Here is a 23,001-nt window from a genome sequence, read left to right on the forward strand (position 1 = left end):
CAGCCCCGCCTCATCACGAGCGTGGAGGAGACGACTGGTTCCTCCAGGGTAGTGGGGGTGAGATAGGGGGGCGGAAGGGCCCAGGCAATGAGCGGGGACAGGAGGCTTGTCTTGTCCCCCTCTCCCCTGTTCAGGACTCTTCTGAACTCACCTCCTGCTTGGACTCACCTTCCACCCTGGCCCGGAGCTTCTGACTGGCCCACCTCCTGTTGGGCTCCCTGCTCCCCTCCGCCCGGGGTGGGGGGCCCTGCCCCTCTGCTGTTCCAGCTGAGCCCCAACGTGAGCCAGGCTTCTGACTAGGGGTGGAAGGCCCGCCTCACAGCACCCGGCGGATGTGCCTTGGGCGAGGCGCAGGGGCTCTCGTGGGCTGAAGCTCTGCCTCTGCCTGGCCCGCACTTCGCTTCCTGGTTCCTGGGGACCAGCTCTCCTAGCGTTGTGCAAATAGGCAGGGCATGCCTGCAGCCTTGGGTTTTTTTCTAGGGGTGGCACATAGTGGCCTCACCCCCTGCTGCTGTGTGGCAGGGCTGGAGTTTTAGGCCACCTCCTCCCCCCCCAGCCCCCCCCCTCCCCCGATGCCGTTGTATCGCCACAGGGCTTTCTCCTCAGGGTCCGGTCTGCCTCTGTGTCCCTTTGTTTCTCAAAATACATCACAGGGTGCCACACATGCTCACAGTCAGACGTGCTGATAAGCACTGGGAAACCTTCACTTTCTTAGAACACTAACACAAAACTCATTTCTGCTGTTTTTCAAAGGCAAGGTCATCATGTGCAGAATTTGTTTCTTCTGAGTTTAGTTAGGGCCTGGCTGCTTGGAGACAGAGCTAACATCAGGAGTCTGGACTTTCTAAGCAGAGGTCCTGGGGAGTGGGGAGTTCCTCCCAGCAGCCAGCAGCGGGCCACTGCCTGGTGGCTGTCTGACAGGTCTCCTTTCTCAGAGGTCCTGCCCTGGGCCCCGAGAACACAACAAAGTCTTTAAAAGTGAATGATTCCAGGAGATACAGGACAGAAAAGTGAAAGGAGCTTTGGAAAAAAAGTAACTTATCTGGGGAATGTGTGTCTCCAAGGCACTGCACACACACTCAGAGACAATGGTGAGAATTCAGGTCATCTGGGAAGAACCCTTGTAAATCTTTTAGATTATTTAGGCAGGAAAAGGGTTTTTGGTTTTTTTTTTTGCTTTCAGACTGTTCAATTTTAAGTTTCTGTGTAAAATGTGGGCATGATATTGTTATTCCTCTTCCTCCTACATGGTGGGTCTGTGGAATTCTTGTCTTCTTTTATTGGGAGAAAACCATGTCATATTGAATTTAGACACTTTTATTTAATGTCTAATCTGTGCTCAAAGCCTATTGCCTTCTTAAACAAGGCTGACGATCTGCGTTATTGGAGCAAAAGTAGAGTCAGCAATGCCTCAGTTGATTCCTCTGTCAGTCCATGGTTTCCGCAAAGAGTTTAGCTGACAGGGAATGTGGCGGAGAAATTTCAGTAGGTCACCTCTGGGGAAATTGAACGGGTGCTTTTCTGATTCCGGACCTTCCTCATTTTATTTTGTGAGAAAACCCAGAAATGGCTCACCAAAACGAATTCACATAAAAATGATATGTAGGAGTTTTTGAATAAAAATAAGCCATAAATAAGTAATAAATCCTAGATAGGCCCATTGAAAATGGATAGCAATAATGCTGTGTTTACTGCCTTACTTCCAAAGCACAGACATTTATTATAATTCAGGGCAATTCATTGTACTAGTCTGGCATTTACAAAATTCTCATCATAGTATTAGAGTAAGACCCTATTTCCTAGGAAGCATTGTTGTAATAAACTGTAATTAGTGTCTTGTAAACAGCGGTAATTCATTTTTGGAAGGAAAAGGCATGTGGACAGCTAAATATTGTGAGCATACCTGCTCTCTGAGCATTTCCATCAGGCTGCGGTGCACCTGGAGCGCAGGGCACCCACGCCGCCCCCCGCAGGGCTTGGGCGGAGGCAGTCAGACTCCTCGGCTCCCGGCTGCCCTCCACCGAAGCCACTGTTTTTTCCTCTGCTGCCGCGAGGACAGCCCCTGTCGCAGCGCCGCATCCCTACGTGGCTTCTGTTGTTTTACAGCGTGCTCGTCCAGATGCACAGCAAGACAGACTCCTCAAGCCTAAGCTGGGCGGCCCATCTGGAAGAGGAAGCGGGGCAGGTGCCCGCAGGCCGGGCTCACCATGACACGGTGTGAGACCTCCGGCTACAACATGGGACCCGGGCGCTGCTCCGACCCCTCGTGTCTTGTGTTGCAGCCGGAGGGACGCAGGTCCGCAGCAGAGCCTGTTTCCCGCCAGGGACCCGACGTGGCAGCAGCACGGAGACGGCGGGAAGGAAGGTGGGTGTAGCTCCCGGAAGAGTGGCCTGGGGGCAGCCCCCGCCTGGCCCCTTCTTGGTCCGTGATCAGTCTCGGTGCAGGGCTTCGCTCACCCCTAGTCCGCGTCCCGTACCTTGTGCCAGCTGCCTGGGGCGCGGCCCGCTTCGACCTGGGCTTTGAGGCCACTTTCTGCTCCTTACCCCCGGTCCCCAGTCCAGCTCAGGTGACCGAGGCTCCACAGTGAGGCTTGAAGGACAGCAAGGAAGGCAGCTGCTCCCCAAACATCTCTCCCATTGGTGGGAAAGCCCACCGCTAAACCTGCGTTCCCATCGGGACAACAAACATTGCATTTTTACGAGTTGTCTATTAAATGTATTTCCTGCAAAGTGGTAGATTAAACCACTGCAGGCATCAGCTGGGTTTCATTGATTACGTTACTGTCCTACATGACAGGGACTTGAGAGGTAAATGAAATCAGATGGTGAATTTCTTTTTTTTTTAACATCTTTATTGGAGTATAATTGCTTTACAATGGTGTGTTAGTTTCTGCTGTATAACAAAGTGAATCAGCTATACGTATACATATATCCCCATATCCCCTCCCTCTTGCATCTCCCTCCCTCCCACCCTCCCTATCCCACCCCTCTAGGTGGTCACAAAGCACCGAGCTGATCTCCCTGTGCTCTGCGGCTGCTTCCCGCTAGCTATCTGCTTTACATTTGGTAGTGTATATATGTCCATGCCACTCTCTCACTTCATCCCGACTTACCCTTCCCCCTCCCCAGATGGTGAATTTCAATAGGGAAGAAGCTCCAACCGAGGACCCTCAAACTGGAGGTGGGAGGCATCAGAGGCAAGCTACCTTCACCATCACAGCACTGGGGTGGGAGCTGGGGACACAGGGTCCAGGGAGTGACCCCTACCTTTACAGCTGGGGTCTGTGGGTCACATTTCTGCAAAGCGCCTGCCCTAGGGTAGCATCTTTCAGCCAGATCCAGATCAACCTCTGGTCTGACGACCATCTGCGTATGTTTCTCCCACACCTGCCCAGTCCTCAGTATAAATCATCCATTTATTCCTTCACTTTTCTCTGGCCTCGTGGTGTTCGTAGAGCCTCCTCTTTCAGCAGGAACTTACTAGGTTTTAAAGGTAATAGGTTCAGTGTTTTTCCTTCTCTTGAATGATTTAGAGGGCAGTGGAATAAAATGAGAGGCTATATTTAAATGAAACTTCTGGGGAAACCAGGTTGCGGAGACGGGTGAGATGCAGTGATGATTCACAGCTGGTCCTGGAATTCTTCTCAGGCAATGCCCTTATTTAGGAAAGCAAGCTGGGATAGAAAGCGGTTTGGCAGACATCAAGGAATCAACAGAAACATTTAGATTGCCTTTTGTAGAAATGAACAATAATTTGGAGGTGGGGAGGACAGAAAAGGAAGGGGGAGCAAAGAGAGTGGGTCAAATGGTATGGGGCGTTACTGTACACTTTTAAGTTGATTGTGTTGCTAAAGAAGAACCCATCCTGTGTCCCCTGACGTTCACTAAAGTCTGTTACGCTCACAAAGGCCTCGTGTGAATGGGGTTCTGTTAGTTTCTTGGTTTTGTTGGAAGTTGGTGGAAGGGCCTGAGTTTCACATTAATGGCCCATGTGAGATGGCCTGGTGATTTGTACACTGAATTAATTTAGGAAAGATATTAGTTTGGAGACCATAGCCAGGCTCATCCTTCAAGAAATTTAAGAAATCATGGCGGGGAGGCATGATGGTTAATTTTATGTGTCAACTTGGCTGGGCGGCAGTGACCAGGTATTTGGTCAAACGTTATTCTGGATGTTTCTGTGAAAGTGTTTTTGTTGGATGTTTTGTTGGCTGAGATTAACATTTAAATGCATGGCCTTCAAGTGAACCAGTTACCTTCCATAGGGTGAATGGGCCTCATCCATTCCTTGAAGCCTAACTAGAACAAAGACTGACTTCTCTTGAGGAAGAAGGAATTCTGCCAGCAGACCGTCTTTGGACGGTCTTGAATGGCAGCTCTTACCTGAGTCTTCAGTTTGCCAGCCTACCCTGTAGGTTTTGGATTTATTAAGCCTCTGCAATCACATAAGCCGGTTTAAAAAGATATCTCCCTCTCTCTCTATATGTATGTATACACATCCTGTGGTTTTCTTTCTCTGGAGAACCCTGACTAATACAGGAGAGGATATCAGATTTCCATAGATAGAAGATGAGGGTCAGCGAAAAACTTACCTAGATTATTTGAGGCAGGGAGACTCCGCTGACATATAGGTGAAGACTTACTTATTTTTTTAAAAAATTGATTTCTAGTTTAATTCCACTGTGGTCAGAGAACATATCCTTATGATTACAATGCTTGAAATTTATTGACTTGTTTAATGGCCCAATAAATAGTCTCTATTGGTGAATATGTGCACTTGAAAGGTATGTGTGTTCTGCTGTGGTTGGGTGGGATGTTCTATAAATGTCAATTAGGACATTGGTGAATAGTGTTGTTCATATTTTTTTGTATCTTTACTAATATTTCTATCTGCTTATTCTAAAGATTACTGACAGGGAGATCAGCTCGATGCTTTGTGACGATCTAGAGTGGTGGGGTACGGAGGGTGGGAGGGAGGGGATATATGTATACATATAGCTGATTCACTTTGTTGTACAGCAGAAACTAACACAACATTGTAAACAATTATACTCTGATAAAGATGGAAAAAAAAAAGATTATTGAGAGAAGAGTGTTGAAATATTCAGGTAAGATGAAGGATTTGCTTGGTTCTATCATTTTTTGCTTTAGCTATTTCTGTGTGAAAGCTTGTTGGGTGCATATATTTAAGATTGTCATGTCCTGTAAAACTGAACCTTTTATCATTATGAAATATTCCTCTCTCACTGGTGATAATCCTTGTCCTGAAGTCTACTTTCTGTCTTATTAACATAACTGCACCAGCTTTGTTCTGATTAGCGTTTGTGTAGCATGTGTCTTTCAACCTGTGTCCTTATATTTAATGTGTACCTCTAATAAATAACATAGTTGAATCTTTTTTAAAAATCCAAATGATTTTTTACTGGAACGTCTAGTTCATTTACGGTTACTATAATTGCTGATATGGTTGGGTTAAACCATTTTGTTCCTATTTTCTATTTGTCCCATCTGTTCTTTGTTCCTTGTTTCATGCTTTCTCTTGAATTAATCAATCACTTTTTGGTATTCCATTTTGTCTCTTTTATTTGCTTTTTGGCGATACTGCTTGATAAATAGATAGATTGTTAATTTAGTGGCTGTTCAAGGGATTATAGTATGCAGCCTTAAGTTATCACAAGTGACCCTGAATTCAATCATACCACTATACAAACAATATAAGAATCTTACAACTGTATTTAACTCCATTTCTTGCTTTGTGCTATTTTTTTGTTGTATATTTTACTTCTATATTTGTTACAAATACTCCATACGTTGTTTTTACTGCTTTTACTTTAAACAGTCAATAGTTTTCCAAAATCTTTCGCTTTTGAAATAGTTACAGACTCACAGGAAGTTGCAAAAGTAGTACAGAGAATCTTGTGTATCCTTTGCCCATATTCCCCCAGTGGTAATATCTAACCCAAATAATATCGAAACCAGGAAATTGATATTGGTACAATACTGTTAACTGTGCCTTATTCAGATTTCACCAGTTTTCACTGATGAGTTTGTATGTGTGTGTATGTATAGTTCTATTCATTTTTTCCACATGTATGGATTTGTTTTACTACATAATCGAGATATAAAACTGTCCCATCAATACCAAGGAAATCCCTTGTGCTACCCCTTTATAGCACCCCACCCTCCCTCCCCAAATCTCTATCCTCTGGCAACCATTAATTTGCTCTCCATCTCTATGATACTGACATTTTGAGGATGCTGTATAAATGGAGTCATACAGTATGTAATCTTTTTAGATTGGCTTTTTTCACTCAGGAGAACGCCTCTGAAGAAAAACACTATCGAACACTATTGAAAGCAACTTTCTTTACAGGTGCATTACACCTGTAAAGAAATCAGTATACAGAGTAAATACTGATGTGTATTTTCCTCCTACGATTGCCTCAAGACAACAGAGCAGGAGAATAAAGAGGCAGTAGTGTGGAAAAAAAAAGGAATGCCTCTGAGATCCATGTAATATGTACTGTATATCAGTAGCTTGCTCCTTTTTTATTGCTGAGTAGTATTCCACTGTAGCATAGTTTGTTTATCCATTTACCCACTGAAGGGTATTTGGGCTATTTCCATATTTTAGCTATTATGAATAAAGCTGCTATGAACATTCATATACAGTTTCCTGTGTGAGCATAAATTTTCATTTCTCTGGGATAAATGTCCAAGTGTGTGAGTGCTGGGTTAAATAATAAGTATATATTTAGTTTTATAAGAAATTGCCAAACTATTTTCCAGATTGATTGTCCCATTTTACATTCCCAATAGTAATGTATGAGAGATGCAGTTGCTCCACAGCCTCACCGGCACTTATTATTTTTATTTTACGTCCTAATAGATTTGTCATGATATTTCATTGTGGTTTTAATTTTCGTCTCTCTAATGGCTAATGATGTTAAACAACTTTTTTATGTTTATTGGCCATCCATAAATCCTTTTCGGTGAAATGTCTGTTAATGTTTTTTGCTCATTTTCTCATTGGATCGCTTGCTTTATTACTGTTGAGTGTGTGAGTTCTCTAGATGTTCTAGATACAAGTCCTTTGTCAGATACATAGTTTGCAAATATTTCCTTCCAGTCTGGGGCTTGCCTTGTCATTCTTTTATGATCTTTCATAGAGCAAATTGATGAAGTTTAATGTATCAATGTGTTCTGTTAGGAATTATACTTTTGGTGTCATGGCTAATCACTAGTGATGTTGAATTTAGCACTAGGTTCCAAAGATTTTCTCCTGTGTTTTCTTCCGAAAGTCTTACAGTTTTACATTTAAGTCTATGGTTCATTATGAATAATTTTTTTTGAGATCTGAGGTTTAGATGAAGGTTTTTGTTTTTGTTTTGTTTTGTTTTTGCCAGTTGCTCCAGCACCATTTACTGACTAGACTATCCTTCCTCCATTGAACTGCATTTTGTACCTTTGTCAAAAAATGTTGGGCATATTTGTATGGATCTATTTCTGGGTTCTCTATTCTGTGTCATTGATCTGTGTGTTCATTCCTCCAGCAGTACCACACTGTCTTGGTTACTGTAGGTATATAGTAAGTCTAAAAATTCCTCCCACTTTAGTCTTCTTGTCAAAGCTGTTCTGGCTCTTCTAGGCCCTTTGCTTTTCCATATACATTTTAGAATAAGCTTGTCTTCCATTGTTTGTTAAAAGAGAAACATTGAAAATAGTCTTTTATGTTTACCCACATCTTCACCATTTCCAGGACTCTTCTTACAGGTCTAGTCTTTATAGGATCATTTCCCTTTAGCATTTTTTTGCAATGTAGTTCTGTTGGTGATAAATTCTATTTTTATTTGTCTAAAAATGTCTCTACTTTGTCTTTATTTCTGAAGGATATTTTCACTGGGTATAGTATTCTAAATTGACCAATATTTTCTTTTAGTACTTTGAAAATGTTGTTCTACTGTCTGGTGGTTTCCATAGCTTCTGATGAGAAGTTAGTCATTATTGATATTGTTCCCCTGAATGTAATGTGTCCCCCTCCCCACATTGGCTGTTTTAAGATTTTTCTCTTTCTCTTTGGTTTTCTGAAGTTTGACTATAATGTGCCTTTGTATTCATCCTGCTTGGGATTCACTTAGATTCTTGTATGTAGACTGATGTATTTCATCAGTTTTTGAAAAATTTCATTTATTATCTCTAAATATATTTTCTCCACATTTTGTCTTCTTCTGGGACTCCATACATATGTATTGGACTGATAATGTCCCCAGATGCTCTTGCTTTTTATTATTATTATTATTATTATTTTCTCTGTGTAGTTCATTTTGAATCCTTTCTATTAACCTATCTTTGATTTCACTGATTAGTTCTTCTTCTGTGTCCAGTCTTCCGCTAAGCCCTCCAATGAATACTTTATTAAGATATTGCATTTTCAGTTTCTATACAGAATTATTTGGTTCTTTTTAAGAGTTTCTCTTTTGGAATTTCCCATCTGTTCACCTATGTTACATATTTTTCTCTAAATTTGTTAACATATTTATAGTAGTTACTTTTAAGATCCTTACTTGGTAATACAAATAACTGAGTCATTCATTTGTCTGCTTAACTTACTGTTTTCCCTCTTGATTATGGATCACATTTTCTAGTAATTTCTTTCTGAATGCTGAACATTGTAAATGATGTATTGTAAAGGCTCTGGGCTATATTGTCTTTATCTAAAGATTGTTAAGTTTTATTCTGTCAAGCAGTTAAATTACTAGCAGAGTCAGATATTCTTGATCTTGTAGCTGCTTGGTGTTAGGAGAATATATATCTATTCTCATTTTGGGGGAAATGGATTATAATAAATCTCAGTAGAAAACAGTAAGCTAACTCCTTAGGACCAATGAAGAATGCCTATTTTAAGGTCTAAGAGCTCATATGGATATAGTTGAAAAATGGTGGAGACACAAGTTTCCATGAATTTATTGAATGAGGATCTCTTCAGAATCTAGCCTAATTCCAGTCATTTTAGATATCAAGAATATTCTGGTTAGAGGTCTGAAAACTTAACCTGTTTTGCCACATCTCATTAGTCACTTCAAGTGATTCTCACCACAGTTCTTAAATCTTTGTATCACAGGTCCTTGTATCACAAATAAGGAGACAAGCTTGCAAGTAGGTTATCTACAAAGATGTTTATTGCACCATTGTTTATAATACCAAAAAAAGGGGAAACAGCCCAAATGACTATCAATAAATGATCAATTAAATAAATGAACCATAAATTCTATACAACAGAATGCTGTACAAATAATATATCTATATTTAAGGGCAAAGGAAAATGTGTTCATTCTATGTTAAATGAGAAAAGGTTAATAAGCATAGTATATAATATGACCCATTGTCCATTAACAAAATATTGGAGCATATAGGAAAAAAAGTCTCTAAGTATGTGTGTGTGTGTGTGTGTGTATTTTTTGGCTGCGTTGGGTCTTTGTTGCTGTGTGCAGGCTTTCTCTAGTTGCAGTGAGCGGGGTCTACTCTTCATTGCGGTGCATGGGCTTCTCATTACGGTGGCTCCTCTTGTTGCAGAGCATGGGCTCTAGGCACCGGGGCTTCAGGAGTTGTGGCTCGCGGGCTCTAGAGCGCAGGCTCAGTAGTTATGAAGCACGGGCTAAGTAGCTCTGCAGCATGTGGGATCTTCCCGGACCAGATCTTCCCGAACCCGTGTCCCCTGCATTGGCAGGAGGATTCTTAACCACTGCACCACCAGGGAAGCCCTATATATGTATTTTAAAGAAAATATTATCTTTAGAAGTAAGACAATGGATTATTTTAACTTTAATTTTTAATATTTGCATTGAGGATCCCCAAGACCATACATTATGTTTGATGATTCACTAGTAGGACTCACAGGACTCAGAAAAGCTGTTATACTCACAGTTAGAGTTTGTTACAGTAAAACAATACATACTGAAATCAGCAAAGGGAAAGGCACATAGGATGGAGTCCAGGAAAAACTAGGACAAGCTTCCAATTGTTCTCACACAGTGGAGTCCCACAGAAAGTGCTTAATTCTGCCAGCAACAAGATGTGACAACACATATACCGTGTTACCAGCAAGGGAATCTCATAACTGGGGAATATCACTGAGCCTTGGTGTCCAGGGGTCAGTCACATAGGCATGCAGACCCCACATTCCAGAGGTCAGACTGATAACAGTGTGGCCCAAAGCCTCAGGCCTACAGAAACAGTTTTCACCATAATCACATTGTGAGCATAAACTATCTGGTGCGGCCCAAGGCTTCAGGCAGACAAAAACACTCACAGGCAGGATATTCCAAAGGCTCAAAGGTCCATCTTCAAGAACTAGGCGAAAGTCAAGTCCTGAAGATCCTGGGAAGGTGTGGGTTTGAACAGCGCAAGCCGCAAGCCTGCTGAGTTAACTCTTTATTGCACAATGCTTTTCTTGTTTTTTAGTGCTTTGCAATAACCACATATTGCTTTTATCATCACAAAGTAATTAAACTAACTCCATTCTGCAAAAAAGGAAATGCATCAGAAATGTTTGTGTGCTGTCCTTCTAATATTGTTTGATGTCACCAAATTCAGACTCTATATAACAACTTTCTGAGTTGCCAAAAGTGACATCTCAATAACTATAGGTGAAACATATCATTTTGAAATAACTTTTTTTTTTTTTTTTGTGGTACGCGGGCCTCTCAGTGTTGTGGCCTCTCCCATTGCGGAGCACAGGCTCCGGACGCGCAGGCTCAGCAGCCATGGCTCACGGGCCCAGCCGCTCCGCGGCCTGTGGTATCTTCCCGGACTGGGGCACGAACCCGTGTCCCCTGCATTGGCAGGCAGACTCTCAACCACTGCGCCACCAGGGAAACCCTTGAAATAACTTTCTTGCCAGGAATGATCTGAATTTTATAAACAGTCTTATGAATTTATACCAGAGAAGGCCAGGAGCCAACTGTCTTCATTTAGAAGAAGAAAACCTTAGTCCCCGGTGCCACATGCTCGGAAAGTCAGAAACAGCTACATAGGAAGGTGGCTGAAAGAATTGTTGTCACCCTAGCCACTTGAAACTCAAATAATTTAGAACCATTTAGTTCTGGTGACTGTGTTGTGAATTAAGGATTGAGGATTTCAGAAGCCTGGCTGGCTTAGAGACTGTTCATTTGCTGGCAATTCTGATCATGGACTCAGAGATCGGCACGAGCAAAAATAGTCTCTCACCCTTTTCAGTCGTTGCCATGTTTTCCTGGCCGGCGAAGAATAAAAGAGCTGTTTACTGTAGGCTAAATTCTGTGTCAAACACTTAGATTACACTCAACCTTCAGAACAGTTTTGTAGGCTATATATTATCATCCCCACTTTACAGAGAAGGAAACTGAGGATCAGTACAAGCCTCAGGACAGTGACAACGGGATAAAACGAAAAAGAGGTCTCTTCAGTGTGATATTCGATTGAAGTAATGCCAGCAAATCTACACATTTCAAAATTCTTACAACCCAGCGGGAGTAGCCAGTATTGGGAAACTACCTCTGATGTCCACTGTCATGTTTAACCATCACAGAAAGGAAAGAAGTACATATATATTTTAGGATAAAACCTTTCCCTCTCAAAGACAGAAAAATGGCATAACCTAAAGAAAATTCTGAAGAGAGCAAACTACTATGAAATATTCAGCATAAAGTTGACAGGGCTTCCATAACATTTTGAATTCAGATCTGATTGTGGGTTAAGTTGCAAGAGGGTGACAGATTCTGAACAAGTCAATTGAAACTCAGTAAACAGTTGCTCCGTCCAACTCCTCAGCAGTTAATTACAGTAAGAACCCTGCTTCCTGGGATGTGTTGTTATAATAAATTATAATTAGTGGTTTGAAGCAGATACTTTTCCCTTAAAAAAAAAAAAAATGTGTGTACCAGGGTAAAGAGCTCTGTTGGAGCTGTACCGTTTGAGTCCGAAAAGAGTTACGGTAGAAAATCGGTTATTCTTTCGGCAGCTGAGAAAAACTGTGAGTCAAGAGCTCCGAATATTATTCAAACAGAAGAGAATGAACCTTGTAGAACGTTCAGGGTGGAGAGGCCCTTGGAGCCTTGGCAAATGTTCCGCCTCACTTAATGCCGAATGCTAATTGATGGATCTCTGCTGATTGCTGTTGGTTTTAAAGCTACATTCAGATGAGGCTTTCTCTGCCGCAGAGAATGTGGCAATTAAAAAGTGCTTTAATATCACTAAGAATGGGCCCAGGAGCCGCTCAGATGGCTCCATGAGCTCATCGAAAATAACGACAGATGTGGGATAGCGCTCAAGGTGGGTAAACAGCTCTGCGCACTGATTTTTAAGCAAAGGCTCAGAGCTTAGCCGAGGATAGTTTGACAGCCGGGAGCTTCCTCCACGCTGCTCCTCTCTTACCTCCAAGCCGCCTTTTCTCCCTTGCTGTTGCCTTTCTTTGCCTTTTCTCTCAGAGCTTCCTTCCACTGCTGTCCTGGAGCCCTGGATTCTAGTGATAGTGACAGAACCTTCTGCGGCTGCTGTCTCCTCAGAGAGCTTGGCCAAATCCAGTTATTTCTAGAACTACTGGAACTAGGAGTAACCCAGGGGTGGGCAGGGGCTGGATATTTGGTTGGCTCCACCGTTCTCTCCCATTCTGTGCCCTCAAAGACTAACTTCTATAGGCTGCGTCGGCTGAGTGGTATCCTCTGGCTTCCGATTAGATCAGCCGGGGGGTGGGGGGGGGAGGGGGGAGGGGCGGGGCGGGGGTCGGGGAAAGCACCAGCTGCAGACCGGAGGATAAGGGAAAGAGGTGGAGATATCTATTCTCCGCCCCCGGCCGAGCCGCAGCTCGGCTCCCATCCAGCCCACCCTCTTCCGTGGCTATAGCTTTCATTGGGTTCCAGTAACAGCTCCCTTCCCTTGACCTTTGAGGCTTAGAGGTTTAATGAGTTCCCTCTATGTCCCTTGTTTCTTCTCCATGCTTCTCAGTTTCCTTAACCCTCCTCTCTGTAAATAGTCCCTTCTTTAATTCTCTTCATTTTGAGCAGTCATCTGTCAGCTGATGGGACCCTAGCTGATACATACAGCAACTTAGGGCCTTTCAGCAGAAGCGATGAAGGCGAGCATCAGGTACCATTAGTGTGTGGGAGAGTCGTTTGTCACCTGTGCAGCCAGGTGGCAGGTGCCATGCTTAGATTCCAGCGAAGCTCTCCTCCAGGAGAGCTCCTTCCCAAGTTCCAGGTTAAATACGCTGTGGGACCATGAACTTGGAAAGGTGGAAAAGGAACAAACCATCGGGGTAAAGAGGCTCTTGCTACAGCCCTGTTTCTTTCTTTCCTTTGGTAAATTTCTGGACTGTAAGTGGAGCCCGCCAGGCCTTGGTTTTCTTGCCTCCTTTTCAATCTCTATCTCTGTTCCATTTTACTACCATCAAAATTGCTCTACTGAAGCTGCTTTTTTAAAAGTCACCAAGTTCCAGGTCACAAAGTCCAGGTAACACAGTCTCCTTAAAGCTGGTCTTACTCTCCCTCCCTGTGCTCTGGATAAGTTGTGTATTGATATCCTGGCCTACTAGTGTGTGTGTGTGTGTGTGTGTGTGTGTGTGTGTGTGTGTGTGTGTGTGTGTGTACATGAGTATGTGCGTGTGTGTTGTGTAAGTAAAGATGTATGCATTTATATATCCTCTAGTGGTCCATGGTCTCTCTGCTCAATCTTTACTTACTTACTTTGGGGCACAATAAGTCCCCAGTGCAGTTCCTTATATATAGTAGGACCTAATGAAATGTTAGTTGAACTCTGTGTTAGGCAGAATAATGGCTCCCCAAAGATGTACACTTTCCCATCCCAGGAAGCTGTGGATATGTTACATTATATGGCCAAGGAGAATTAAGGTTGATGGAATTAAGGTTGCTAATTTGCTGATCTTAAAATTGGAAGAGTATTATGAATTATCCTAGTGGGCCTAATATAATCACAGGGGTGCTTAAAAGTGGGAGAGAGTGGCAGAAGATCAGAGTGATGTGATGTAAGAAGGATTCAACCTCTTTCACTGACTTTGAAGATGGAGGAAGGGGGCACAAGCCAATGAATAAGGGTGCCCTCTAGAAGCTGGAAAGGGCAAGGAAATGGATTCTCCCCTAGAGCCTCCGGAAAGGAATGCAGTCCTGCTGACACCTTGATTTTGACCCACTGAGAACTGTATTAGGCAAAATCTGCAGAATTGTAAGATAATACATTTGTATTGTTTTAAGCTGCTAAGTTTGTGATAATTTGTTACAGCAGCAATAGAAAAATAATACAAGCTCCATGCAGTACTATACACAGGACAGGAACTAGCATTAGAACAAGGACCAAAAGGAGTCAGTGGTGGACTTGAGTTAGGCTGGGCTGTAACGTGTGCAGCAACGGGACTCAGGTCAGCCTAGGGTTTTGGCCAGAAATCCAATGGGTGACAGGCTGGGGGGTCCTTAGACACTCACAGGGCAGGAGTTGAAATCCCTCACCCAAATTTGCTTCATCCTGAGAGGAGCATCATGATGGGTGAAATGTGGTCTATGGTTGTGCATGGGGTGTGGGTGAACGTAAGGGGTGGATATGCTATACTCAGAGTGCTCTTCCTTAGAACGACTCCTACACCCATAGCACCTGTAAGGATACCTACTTCACTGGCCGTATGTGATATGTCACCCTCTGTATGTCCATCCTCCTAGCTATGGCTGCCCAGGTAGGGTGGGCACATAGCTTAGGGCCGCCAATTTGCATACTGACTCTGGTATGATATGACATAGGGAGAGGAACTGGGTCACATAGACTCTCTTTCCCAACAACCTGAACAAAGAAAGACGAGGGGATAGGGTAGTGGGCTGCAGAGGGAGGTGAGGCCATGGCAAGCTTCACTGTGTAAGCCAAACAGGGAGCTAAAATCATGAGGGAGCAGGGGGGTTGGTTAGTGATGAGTGGAGCAAAGAGGAGAGACTGAGGCCCACAAGGGAGAGGCAGGGAACAGCCAGGTCCTCAGCTGCCTCAGGACCTGACGGCTCCTACCTGATCCCGTTGATGCCCAGCTGTGCCTCCGATTTGCTCTTGAGTTCCCATATGATCATTGTCTTATGTGCCAAACATACCCTAAGTAACAGGTGCTTTAACAGATCAATATTGTATAGCTATCAGATCTTCACAATAAAAACAAGCCTAACTAAGGTATATGTGGGCCCCTAAAGGTGACAGCACACCTTGTATGGAACCTGGAGGCCAATAGCAGCCATAAAATGTTTGGCAGCAGAATGGAGGAAGTGGAGGAGGAATGGGGAAGAGGTTCCCCGGGTCCGACCCCTTTTACAGGCTTTTGTCGATGGTTTCCAAAATGAGAACTGGCTGTCCTCTGACCTTTCCCCTTGAGTGTAGCAGTTCCACAAAGTCTGGTGCCTAAAGGATGTGGTGTAATGTCATCATCTAGAGTAATGCCTGCCTGCATCTGAATTCCAAATCTTTAAACTACTAGATGTGATATCTTGAGCAAGTTACTTAGGTTCTAACATAACCTCAGTTTCCTCATTTGTAAATGGGCAAAAGAATAGTATCTATTCATAGTGTTGTTATGAAGGCAAAACGGACTAATCCATGTAAATGGTACAGCACCACGACTGACATATAGTGTGTGATCAGTGTAGTAGGTTGAATTGTGGCCCCCAAAAGATATATCTTGAGTCCCACCCCCCAGTACCTGTGAGTGTGACCTTATATGGAAATAGGGTCTTTGCAAATGTTACTAAGAATCTTGAGATGCTGCCATCCTGAATTTAGAGTGGACTCCAAGTCCAATAACCAGTGTTTCCCCAAGAGACATGAGAGGGAGATGTGAGAAAAAAATCACCATCAACAACAAAAAAACAGAGACAGAGGGAGGAAGGTCATGAGAAGAAGGCAGAGATTGAACTGATGTGGCCACAAGCCAGGGTCTGCCAGGGGCCATCAAAAGCTGGAAGAGGCAAGGAAGGATTCTCCCCCTAGAGCCCTGCCAGCACCTTGATTTTGGACTTCTTACCTCCAGAACTGTGAGAAAATAAATTTCTATTGTTTTAAGCCACCTGGTTTGTGGCAATTTGTTACAGCAGCCTTAGGAAACTAATGCAATCAATATATTTTCTTTTGCTATTTTAAAGGGGAGCCATGTCTACACTGACAGAGGAAGGATGAGGGTAGTGTTCAGAGGCAGCTGGTAGCAGTGTCTTGATTTCTTGCTATCCTTTGTTCATTTACGAGAGGGGTGACAGGCAGGATAGATAAATTCACAAACTGGTCTTACTTTGATTCTTTAATTGTTAATATATTTTCCAGTTTTATTGAGATACAATTGACGCACATCATTGTATAAGTTTATAGTATACAGAATAATGGTTTGACTTAAATGTATTGTGAAATGACTACCTCAATAAATTTAGTTAGCATCCATCATCTCATAAAGATACAATAAAAAGAGAAAGCAAAAAATATTTTTTTCCTTGTGTTGAGAACTCTTAGGATTTACCCTCTTGACAACTTTCATATATATCACAACAGTGTTAACCATGTCATCATGCTGTACATTACATCCATGGTACTTATTTATCATGTAATTTGAGGTTTCTCTTACTTTGATTCTTGAAGAAACAAGGAAATTGCCAACCCTTTCACTGAGGCCAAACTAGAAGAACTGGACAGAATAGAAAAGATATATATATACACATATACATATATATATATATATATATATATACATATACATATATATATATATATACACACACACACACACACATATGTATATATATCTTTTGGCTGTGTCGGGTCTTAGTTGCTGCACATGGGACCTTTGTTGAGGCATGTGGGATTGTGCGGGCTTTTCTCTAGTTGTGGCATGCAGGTTTTCTCTGTCTAGTTGTGGTGCACAGGCTCTAGAGCACATGGGCTCTGTAGTTTGTGGCACGTGAGCTCAGTAGTTGTGGTGTGCGAGCTTAGTTGCACCATGGCATGTGGGATCCTAGTTCCCCGACCAGGGATCGAACCCACGTTCCCTGCATTGGAAGGTGGATTCTTTACCACTGAACCACCAGAGAAGTCCCTGAAAAGATATATATTTGAAGGATGAACCTGGAGTTCAGCAGACTCACTGACTAGAAGGAATGAAAATGGGAGTTCAGGTTCTACCAGAAAGAGATTCTGCTAAACTCTAAGACTTTGTCTCGAGCTATGTCCTGGGAGTAAAAATGAACTAGAAATAGATCAGTCAGCATATGAATTGAAACCATTTCAAATTCTATTAATCCCTTATTGGATTAAGATGGTCTGGAATTGGGAGTGCCTCTAACTCCCTACCAGAAGCAAAAGTAAATCCTCTCTGGAGAAAGATACCAATATCCAGGCCTCAAGTTATATCTGATTTTTTTTTTTTTTTTAAGATTCATGGATCTTTTCTTTTTTTCTTTTATACATTTACTTATTTGGGGTTTTTTTGGCTGCGTTGGGTCTTCATTGCTGCGTGCGGGCTTTCTCTAATTGCAGCAAGCAGGGGCTACTCTTCGTTTCGGTGCGCGGGCTTCTCATTGCGGTGCCTTCTCTTGTTGCAGACCATAGGCTCTAGGCACGTGGGCTTCAGTAGTTGTGGCACGTGGGCTCAGTAGTTGTGTCTCACAGGCTCTAGAGTGCAGGCTCAGTAGTTGTGGCACATGGGTTTATTGCTCTGTAGCATGTGGGATCTTCCTGGAACAGGGATCGAACCCATGTTCCCTGCATTGGCAGGCGGATTCTTAACCACTGTGCCACCAAGGAAGTCCTGATTTTTTAAAAATACGATGTCTAGTGCTTTAAAAAAATTACAGGATACAAGAAACCAAGACCATATGACCAAAAATAAGAGAAGCAATGGACAGTAGAAACAGGTCCACAGGAGATTCAGATAATTAATATATCAGTCTGGGATTTAAAATAACTCTTCAAGGAGTTAAAAGATGATATTGAGAATTCTAGGTAACCCAAGAAAAATGGCAGTGCATAAATCCAAATCACTCCATATATTCTCTAAAAAGTATACAGATCAGTAAGAGGAACAAATAAAACCACATGAAACAGCTACCTTTAGGATAACTAGGAGTCAGAAAAACATGACAAACTTCAAATAATCTGTCAGTAGAAAAATAAACACTAAATTCCACCAGAGTTCTCTCTCTAGCTGACACTGCAATCCTCTGTGGAGAGTGATCTGGGAGAATATTTAATAACGGGTCATTGAAGAAAGGCAGAAAAACAACCAAGAAAATGAGATACAGAGGATGTAAAAGGAATCATGGGGAAAGTGGTTGCAATAGAAGAAAGACAAAGCAAATCCAACATAATTAGAGTCCCTGAAGCAAGAAAACAAACAATATAATAGAACTAATGTTTAAACTATAATCCAAGAAAATATTTTGGAAAAAAAAAAAGGCCTGAGTCTACATATTGATAAATCCAACTGGGTACCTTGGAAAATTCCCCCAGAATGGTCCAAGAAATAGCTTAGTGAAACTATTAGACTTCAAAGATTTAAAAAAAAAAAAAAATCCTCAGGCCTCCAGGCAGAAAGACTAAATGACTTTGCAAGGGCAAGAGAATTAGGCTCGCATCAGACTTCTCAAGAGCAACATACAAAGCAAAGCAAAAGAGGATGGCACTTATAAGAAATTCAAGGAAAGAAATGTGAGAACCAGAAATTCTGTATCTTGCCAAGCTGTCCTTCAAGGATCAAGGCTGTAGAAGAAGAGTTTAAAACATTCAAGAACTCAGAGAACTCCGTATTCAATGAACCCTTCTTGAATAAGAATAAGCTACAAAGGGATCAAATATATAAAGATAAAAACAAAATCATACAGTTATTAGAAGAAAGCATGGGTATCTATAACCTGGATATAGGGAAAAGCTTTCTGTCACTTAAAATATAGGTACAATAGAAGATAAGATTGATTAACTGCATTTAAAAAGAAAAAACAAACTTTGCATGGTGTAAACAAACAAAAAACCCATTAAGTTAAATAATGAAAGACAAAGTGGGAGAAAATATTTGCAACATATATTACGGGTAAAGAGTTAAAGTGATCAAAGAACTCAATAGAAAAATGGATTAAAAATATGAACATATAGTTTACACACACACAAAGATATTTAAAATCACTCATAATTATAGAAATGCAAGTCAAAACTATTGAGTTACTATTTCTCATGTAACAGATTGGCAAAAATTAAAAAAAAAACAACACACTGCTTGTAAAGGTGTGGACAAACAGGCACTCTTATACATTGCTGGTGTGAGTGCAAAAGCATGCAATTCCCTTATGAAGGGGAATTTTGCCATATCTCACAAAACTACACGAGTTTACTTTGTATCCAGAAGTCCCACTTGTATAAATTTACCCTAAAGATACACCTTCAATAATTTGAAAATGCATATGTGAAATGTTATATACTCTAGCATTGTTTGTGATTATAAAATGTTGGAAACAACTTAGATATCCACATATAGAAGATTGGATGAATAAATTATGGTATACCCATACAATGGAATAATGTGCTGCTGAGAGAGAGAGAGAGAGAGAAATATCTACAAAGAAATGTAGATATCTAAATGTAGATACCCATACAATGGAATAATGTGCTGCTGAGAGAGAGAGAGAATATCTACAAAGAAATGAGAATCTGATTTGCCTCAGGATTTCCAAAGACAACTTGGATGCTTAACTCAATAAAACCAAATTCTGGAAGAAAATTATATTAGACATAATTTTATATCTAGCCAACCTAGTATTATAAGTGTGAGAGCAAAGATAGAGACATAGTTAAACATGTAAGAAATACCCTTAAACTATCTCAGAAAGAAATACTCGTTATTTTTTCAGTAGAACAAATAAGTTAAAAAAATCCCAAAGAGCCAGTAAATACAAGCAAAGGAACCAATGAAACTTATTTATTTTTCATTTTAAAAAAACTTTATTGAGTATGGTTGAGTATGTGTTGATTTTTACTATACAGCAACATGATTCAGTTATACATACCTACATATATATTCTTTTTCATTCTGCTTTATCACAGGATATTGAATATAGTCCCCTGTGCTATATAGTAGGACCTTGTTGTTTATCCATCCTGTGTATACTAGTTTGCATCTGCTAATCCCGAGCTGCCAACCCTTCCCTCCCCACCCCTCCTTCCCCTTGGCAACCACAAGTCTGTTCTTTATGTCTGTGAGTCTGTTTCTGTTTCATAGACACGTTCATTTGCATCGTATTTTAGATTCCACATGTAAGTGATATCATATGGTATTTGTCTTTCTCTTTCTAGCTTACTTCGCTTAGTATGATAACCTCTAGTTACATCCATGTTGTTGCAAATGGCATTATTTCATTCTTTTTTATGGCTGAGTAGTATTCCATTGTATATATGTACCACATCTTCTTTATCCATTCGTCTGTTGATGGACGTTTAGGTTGTTTCCATGTCTTGCTATTGTGAATACTGCTGCTATGAACATAGTGGGTACGTGTACCTTTTTGAGTTATAGTTTTGTCCGGATATATGCCCAGGAGTAGGATTGCTGGATCATATGGAACCTAACTTTGGTTTTTTGAGGAACGTCCATACTGTTTTCCATAGTGGCTGCACCAATTTACATTCCCATCAACAGTGTAGGAAGGTTCCCTTTTCTCTACACCCTCTCCAGCATTTGTTATCTGTAGACTTTTTAATGATGGCCATTCTGATTGGTGTGAGGTGATACCTCATTGTAGTTTTGATTTGCATTTCTCTAATAATTAGTGATGATGAGCATCTTTTCATGTGCCTATTGGCCATCTGTATGTCTTTGTTGGAGAAATATCTATTTAGGTCTTCTGCCCATATTTTGATTGGGTTGTTTTGTTTTTCTGTTACTGAGTTGTATGAGCTGTTTGTGTATTTTGGAAATTAAGCCCTTGTCAGTCCCATCATTTGCAAATGTTTTCTCCCAGTCCATAGGCTGTCTTTTTGTTTTGTTTATGGTTTCCTTTGCTTTACAGAAGCTTTTAAGTCGGATTAGGTCCCATTTGTTTATTTTTGCTTTTATTTCTATTGCCTTGAAAGACTGACCTAGGAAAACATTGGTACAATTTATATCAGAGAACGTTTTGCCTATGTTCTCTTCTAGGAGTTTTATGGTGTCATGTCTTATATTTAAGTCTTTAAGCCATTTTGAGTTTATTTTTGTGTATGGTGTGAGGGTGTGTTCTAACTTCATTGATTTACATGCCGCTGTCCAACTTTTCCAACACCACTTGCTGAAGAGACTATCTTTTCCCCATTGTATATTCTTGCCTCCTTTGTCAAAGATTACTTGTCCATAGGTGTGTGGGTTTATTTCTGATCTCTCTATTCTGTTTCATTGATCCACATGTCTGTTTTTGCCAGTACCATGCTGTTTTGATTACTGTAGCTTTGTAGTATTGTCTGAAGTCTGGGAGGGTTATGCCTCCTGGTTTGGTCTTTTTCCTCAGGATCGCTTTGGCAATTCTGGGTCTTTTATGGTTCCATATAAATTTTAGGAGTATTTGTTCTCATTCTGTGAAAAATGTCATAGGTAATTTGATAAACATTGCTTTAAATCTGTAGATTGCTTTGGGTAGTGTGACCATTTTAACAACCAATGAAACTTATTAAGTTAAGTTTACATAAATGTTGAGGAATAACATTAATATAACCTCTACCATTACTTGTATTATCTTTGGAAAGTAACATACCATATGTATACCTCATAAACATGTTGGTAAGATTAGAAGAATTTATGCTTATACATTGTGGAATAGAGTAAGTTGTTCTATAAATGTTAGTTTTACCTGTTATTACTAACAGTATTCTTATTATTGGAACTGAAGTCCCAGATAATTGTGACATGTGTGGTGGCAGGGATGAGTAAGAGGGAAAGAGAAGCTTTTTAAGTTTCTTTTCCTTTTCAGGGGAGAAGTTAAAGATACTAATTAACAGAAATATATGTATAAATATGTGCTTTACATTTTAAAGGAAAACCACTAAAAGAACAAAATGGAATAAGGAAAATTCAATCAATCTTATAAAAGGCAGGGAAGAAAAAAATACTAAAAATTATAGTAAATTTGAAAGAATAAAGTAGAACCTTTAAGTAATCACAATAAGTATGAATGGACTATATTCTATTAAAATTCAGAGTGGTTACAATAAATAAATAAATAAATAGGCTCTGTGCTATGTATGAGGCTCTTTAAATCAAAATGACATAGAAAAATATATGCCAGGAAAATGTTAACAAAAAAATACACATAGCAATATTAATATCAGACAAAATAGAATATAAGGCAAAAAGCATTTTCTGGGATAAAGGAGTTTTTTCATATCGATAAAAGTTACATTCTAATAAGAAGATGCAATAATCCTACAGTATTATATGTCTAAAGATATAGTTTTAAAATATAAAATTAAAAAATGATAGATTAGGAAAATGAAAATCAAAACCACAATGCAATACCACTTCATACACAGTGGGATAGCTATAATCGAAAAGACAATTACAGGTGCTGGTGAGGATTTAGAGAAGTTGGAACCCTCATACACTGGTGGGAATGTAAAATGGTGAAGCTGCTTTGGAAAACAGTCTGGCAGTTCCTTAAAAAGTTAAATATAGGGTTACCATATGACCTAGCACTTTCACTCCTGGTTATATATACAAGGAAATGAAAACATATGTTTATACAAAAATTTATACATGCACGTTCATAGCAGCATTATTCATAATAGCCCCCAAATGGAAACAACCCAAATGTCCATTAGCTAATGAAAAGATAAAGAAGAGGTAGTGTATCCATATAATTGAATATTATTTGGCAATAAAGAGGAATGGAATACTGATCCATGCTACAACATAGATGAAACTTGAAAACATTATGCTAAGTGAAAGAAGCCAGTGACAGAAGACCACATATTTATTGTATGATTCCATTT

This window comes from Leucopleurus acutus (genome assembly GCF_964270905.1).
Source record: "Leucopleurus acutus genome assembly, chromosome: 13".
NCBI lineage: Eukaryota > Metazoa > Chordata > Mammalia > Artiodactyla > Delphinidae > Leucopleurus > Leucopleurus acutus.